The following is a 6,000-nucleotide window of genomic DNA, read 5'->3' as shown; positions in this document are numbered from 1 at the left end:
GTTGATGGGTATCTTAGCTGCTTCTGTCTCCTAACAGTTGTGGATAGAGTAGCCATAAACATTGATAAGAGGGCATCTCTTTGGTACAGTCCTTCCAGAATCCACCCAGGAGTGGTACAGCAGGCCATGAGGTTGTGTACCACCCCCCACTGGTGTGTGTGTGTGTGTGTGGTGTGTGTTGAGACAGAGTCCTGTTAGAGCAGCAATAAAGGCCAGTAACTGCTCTGGTCTAGAATCTCTGGCCTGAGTGGAGAACTTCCAACAGGGCCATGCCAATCATTTGGCTAAGAGACCATGTTAATCCCACTGAATAAGACCACTACCACAGTTTATAGTCAAATTTGAAGCAAGCTTGTAGATGTAAGTCTTATTAAATAAGAAACACAGAACCAAATGCAGAGTTAAAAGCTCAAGAGGTCAGAGCAGTAGCTAAGAGCTGATACTAAAAACCCTTTCTTACCCTTTGCTGCTGCTGCTGTCCTTCCCCTCAGAAAGAGAGCTACTTCCTGTGTATCTGTCTTTTTATTGACTTTCTATTCTGCCTTCTCATTGGTTGTAAACCCAACCACATGATCTCCTTGTCACTGCCTGTCTATACAGACCTCCAGATCATCTATGGTTGGTATTGAGATTAAAGGCATGTGTCTCCATGCTGGCTGTATCCTTGAACACACAGAGATATGTCTGTCATGTGATCGGGATTAAAGGTGTGCACCACCACCGCCACCACCACCTGGCTTCTGCTATGGCTTGCTATTAGCTCGGACCCCTAGGCAACTTTATTTATTAACATACAAATAAAATCACATTTCAGTACAAATAAAATATCACCATACAAGCTCTAATTAAATACTGGCCACGTGGATGGGCTCTGGCCAGATCCATACCCAGGTTCCCAGGAAATGGCCCAGAATCAAGTATGGCAAAGGCTTAAGAAGGAAAACCCATAATTCATTGCATTTCCCATCAGGTCCAATCAGGTGCAAGCATACATCCTGATGTATTTCCTGCCTACAAACCTCCCACCCACATGTGATCAAGCACATCAGTGCAGATGGGTCAAACACACTTGTTTAGGGGAGTTAAAACATGTGGCTTATTATCTCCCATAAACAGTAGCCTCCAGTATTTCAGGAACTAACTGTCCTTGGGCAAGGGGCTTGCAAATCAGAGGCATTTTTGCTTCATGGATCTCCAAGGCACAGCAACTAAAACTTAAAATGTAACTTTGGCTCTCACAACCACCCATCAGGAAGGTGGACTCGCTCCTCACCTTAGTTGTGCTAAAGAGACAGGTGCACTTTCTTCTTCTTTGGAAGAACACCAATGGCAGATGATACCAGTGCAGTGGGAGAGCCCAGAGGACCTGGGGACTCAGGCTTCCGTAGAGGTCGACAGCAGTTTGGCTGTGGTTGTGTAGATGGGTGTTTCCTGTCTCAACTGCCAGGTCCAAAATAACCAACTCAGGCTGAATATGAATTACAAATGCTTGATCTATAGCTCAGGCTTGTTACTAGCTAACACTTACACTTAACCCATATTTCTATTTATGCCTTGCCACATGGCTCATGGCTTGTTACCTCATTTTTACACGTTCTGCTTGCTCAGTGGCTGGCTGGTGTCTCTCCTGACTCCACCCTCCTTCTTCCCATCATCCTCAGTTTGGTTTTCCCATCTAACTTCCTGCCTAGCTACCAGCCTGCTAGCTTTTTATTAACCAATGAGAGTAAGACATATTTATAGTATAAGAAAGGATTGTTCCACAGCATGGTTGAGGCTAATGACCATGGTTAAGGCCATGGGGCTCATGGAGGTAAAGTCAAAGACAAGGAGTGGAAGCTTGTCACCAAGCTGGGCCACCTGGTTGAGGACACAAAGATCAATCCCTGGAGGAGATCTACCTGTTCTCCCTGCCCATTAAGGAATCAGAGATTATTGATTTTTTTTTTCCTGTGCGCATCCCAGAAGGATGAGGTTCTAAAGATCATGCCAGTGCAGAAGCAGGGCTGGCCAGCGGACCAGGTTCAAGCTTTTGTCACTATTGGGGACTACAGTGGTCACATTGGTCTTGTGTTAAGTACTCCAAGGAGGTAGCCACTGCCATCCAAGAGGCCATCATCTTGGCCAAGTTTTCCATCATCCCTCTGGAGAGGCTACTGGGGAAATAAGATTGGCAAGCCCCACACTGTTCTGTGCAAGATGACAGGCCGCTGTGGCTCTGTGTTGGGTGGTCTCATTCCTCCACCCCCAGGCACTGGCATCATCTCTGCTCTTGTTCCCAAGAAGCTGCTACTGATGGCCAGTATTGATGACCGCTACACATCAGCCAGGGGCTGCACTGCCCCCCTGGGCACCTTTGATACCATCTCCAAAACCTACAGCTACCTGACCCCTGACCTCTGGAAAGAGACTGTGTTCACAAAGTCTCCCCATCAGGAATTCAGTGACCATTTTGTGAAAACCCACACCAGAATCTCTATTCACAGGACCCAGGCTCCAGCTGTGGCTACCACGTAAGGGTTTTTATACTAGAAAAATAAAGTGAATTAAGTCTAAAAAGAGAGAGGGGGTGCAATATTATCCTTTCAATGGGATAAGGTAATTTTATTTTATCCCTTTAATAATATTATCTGTTTAATGAGATAAGGTAATTTTCCTTCCCAGAATCCCTGTCTCCCAGCACTCTTTTACACAGCACAGACATGCAGCTTTGTGAAACGACTTGCTTTTCTGAATTATTCAGGAAAGTGTAACTTCCTTCTCTTCTGTCTGCTCTTTAAGCATGCCTTCCCTACCACTCCAGGCTTCCTCATTGTGATCTGTGATGTTAGTTTTGTCAACTTGACACAAGTCTGGATCATCTGGGAAGAGAAACCTCAACTGTGGCAATGCCTCCCTTAGATTGGCCTATGGCCGAGTCTGGGGGCGTTTTCATAATGACAGATGTGGGCAGAGCCAGCCAACTGTGAGTGAGCCGCTACAGGGCAGGTGGGCCTGGGTGGTGTAAGAAAGCAGATTGAGTGAGCCATGGGAGCAAGTCCTGTGGCCTTGGTGTCAGTTCCGGCTCCAGGTTCCTGCCGTGAGTTCCTGCCCTGACTTCCCTCGGTGGTGGGATGTGGCCTGAGAGTGGTAAGATGAACTAAACCTGATCCTTCCGAGCTGCCTTAGGCCAGTGCTTTACCACAGCAATAGGAAGCAAACTGGGAATATACAGTCTTTCTCGAAAGCTCCCTCCCCGACGTGAGGCTCCTGTCTGTCATGTGGCCGACCTCTGCCAGTTTAACTCAAACAGGAAGGCCTTCTCCCTCCCCTCTCTGCTTCTCCGCCTTCCGGCAGCTGCTGAGGTTTGCAGCTAGCCTGTCCTGGAGGCTTTTCTTTACACTCTAATAAAGTCTTCCTCAAGCTTCCTTTTGAGTCCATTCTTAAATTCTTTCATTAATGAGACTAGGAACCCCAAAGCCCCCCTAGCTATATAGCCCAGGCTGGCCTGGAACTCACTGTATAGCCAAGGCTGGCTTTGAACTCATGACAATCCTTCTGCTTTGACCTCCCAAGTGCTTGGATTACAGGATGTGACAGGGTATCACATATGATACCCAGCTCAATCTGAATGCCAGGTAAACAATGATCAATTTCTAGTACCTCTGTTGCCTCACTGTGACACACGATACACTTAAAAAGCCATTTATGGGGCTGGAGAAATGATGGGTCAGCAGTTAGGAGCACTGGCTGCTCTCCCAGAGGACCCAGGTTCAATTCCCAGCACCCACATGACAGCTCACAACTGTCTGTAACTCCAGTTCCAGGGGGATCCGACACCCTCACACATACATACATGCATACAAAACAAAACACCAATGTATATAAAGTATAAATAAATTATATATATATATATATATATATATATATATATATATATATATGCTGCTTATCAGACATTCAGGCACAGCTGGAGGTCCTGTGTTTTCATTAATCCTAGAACCCACCAGGGCCAGGCCTGTGAGGAGTCTGCCACCTATCATTGCCGGGAAATACCAGTAAACCTGCGACTACTTAAGAGCAAAACCTCCCCTACCCTCTACCTTTTGGGAACAGCAACTCACACACACACACACACACACACACACACACACACACACACACACACGCACACCTCCGTGGGCTCTTTCTTTCCCTGGTAGCTGTGGAATCACCACCTGGTATCACAAAAGGTTGTTGATGCCTGGCACCAACAGGTTCATGGGGACCACTGTGTTCCCAAACCAATCTTTGTAAGTTCTACCCAGACTTCCACCCAGGGCTGCTTCTGAAAGTCAGGTCAGGTGATCTTCCAGGACAGTGACAGGAGCATGCTGGGGCCTCTGTGACAGGGCGATGAGGATCCACTGGAAAGGCAGGCTCTTCCCTCTCTGGACTTGTGGGACAGAGAAGGAGGAAAGCACCCAGGTCACTCCAGGGCTGTTTCCATGGCAACGGCTGCTGACTTAGGTGGGGACACCGGTGCTCAAAGGACACTGCATACTTGTGGCCAGGTAGCCCAGCCCAGCACCCATACACAGGGTTATTTCCTGGATGGAAATAACCCCAGGCCTGCCCTCCCCCACCCACAGCCTCCGGGGAACACCCACCTGCTCCAGCTCCAGCACAGACTGGCTTCCCTATGCACCACTCCCACATCTCTCTGAGCTTGACCCTGAGAGGACAGAGGGACAGAGGACTGCTTAGGGTATGAGTCAGCTGCTCCAGGATTCCACTGGAGGCCAGGCTGGACCCACGTGAGCACTCAGCTGATACCTCTGACCTCCTAGTGGCTTTCTATCATCCCGGAGTTCTGATCTCTGGAGACACACTGGGACACTTTGTAGCAACAAAAGCTACCGTCAAAGCCCAGGGTGCTCCCTCCCAGGAGATGCTGCGCTGTCCTGACAGGAGCCTAGCAGGACGCTGTGTCCCTCCCGCCTCCCTCTCGCTGTCAGACTGTTGAAACAGTGGTCCCCAAGAAACTGCAGGTCCCCAGGGATCTCATGCTGGAGGAAGGAAGGGCAGTCAGAGGAGCTTGTCTCTCAGGAAGAGATTTTACATGGTCCTGAACTTGTCAGGCCACCTTCAGGAGGGTCTGGGGCCCAGATGACGAAAATGGGTGGGACCGTACCCTGATTAGGCCGCTCAGCCATGTAGGCCTCTGGCCCTGTATTTAAACCTAAACCTTATATCAGGATCCTGAAGATGGACTTGGGGACTGGGGACCCCAAATTGTCACAGGACCTCTCTGTCCCTCTTCCTGGCGTGGTCTCATTGGATAAATCTCCTGTCTCCTCACTGTCACTTGTCTGTTTAATTGAAGATGGGAAGCCCAGCAGTCAGGGATGCCCTGGCCCAGGCTCTGACCCTGACAACTCTAGTACCTACACCAGCGGATCAAGGGCTTAGCTGTTTGGGGTTTTGCAGCTAAGGGGATGGATCCCAGGGCCTTCTCCAGGCCAGGCATCAGCTCTGCAAAGAGCAACTCCTGGGGAAGGAGCAGTCTAGCTGTAGGGTGGGTCCCGGGCACACTCTCCTGACGTGGAGCTCCAGAAGCTCCTGGGCGCTGGCTGTTAGCGTCTCTGGAGGAGGCTACTCTTGAAGTTTCAACCTTTGTGAGTAGCTGAGGAACAGCAAGGTTGTTGCCACTGGGGACACGGCATCTGAGGTGACATTCCCTGCAGCAGGCTGTGAGGTCTGTCACAGAGTGGTGGCCAAGGAACAGAACAGGCTCTCAGAAGCCAAGATCTGCAGAGAGCTGGTCCTGCCTGCCCATGCTGTCCCCTGACAGGCAAGCCCCTCCCCGACCTTCAGCTCCTCATCTTCTTCACAGTCACCACTAGCACGTGGATGGGACAGACTGATTGGACAGACTGATGAGAAGGAGACCGCCCACGGGCCCAGCTGCAGGGACAAGTGGGCTGAGCTCTGCCTGTCATCTTGCTGGCAGGCTGTGCGAGGTGGGACACTCCCATCATC

At 49.8% G+C, this 6,000-nt stretch overlaps 1 pseudogene; it reads left to right on the top strand.

Annotated features, from left to right (window-relative positions):
* The first annotated feature begins 1,326 nt into the window (after positions 1-1,326).
* LOC131916219 (small ribosomal subunit protein uS5-like) lies at positions 1,327-2,517 on the top strand (annotated as a pseudogene).
* Positions 2,518-6,000: the final 3,483 nt, after the last annotated feature.

Source organism: Peromyscus eremicus, chromosome 8a (assembly GCF_949786415.1).
Source record: "Peromyscus eremicus chromosome 8a, PerEre_H2_v1, whole genome shotgun sequence".
Taxonomy (NCBI): Eukaryota; Metazoa; Chordata; class Mammalia; order Rodentia; family Cricetidae; genus Peromyscus; species Peromyscus eremicus.
Note: the sequence above shows the minus strand (reverse complement) of the source record. Positions and strands in the feature narration are given on the sequence as shown.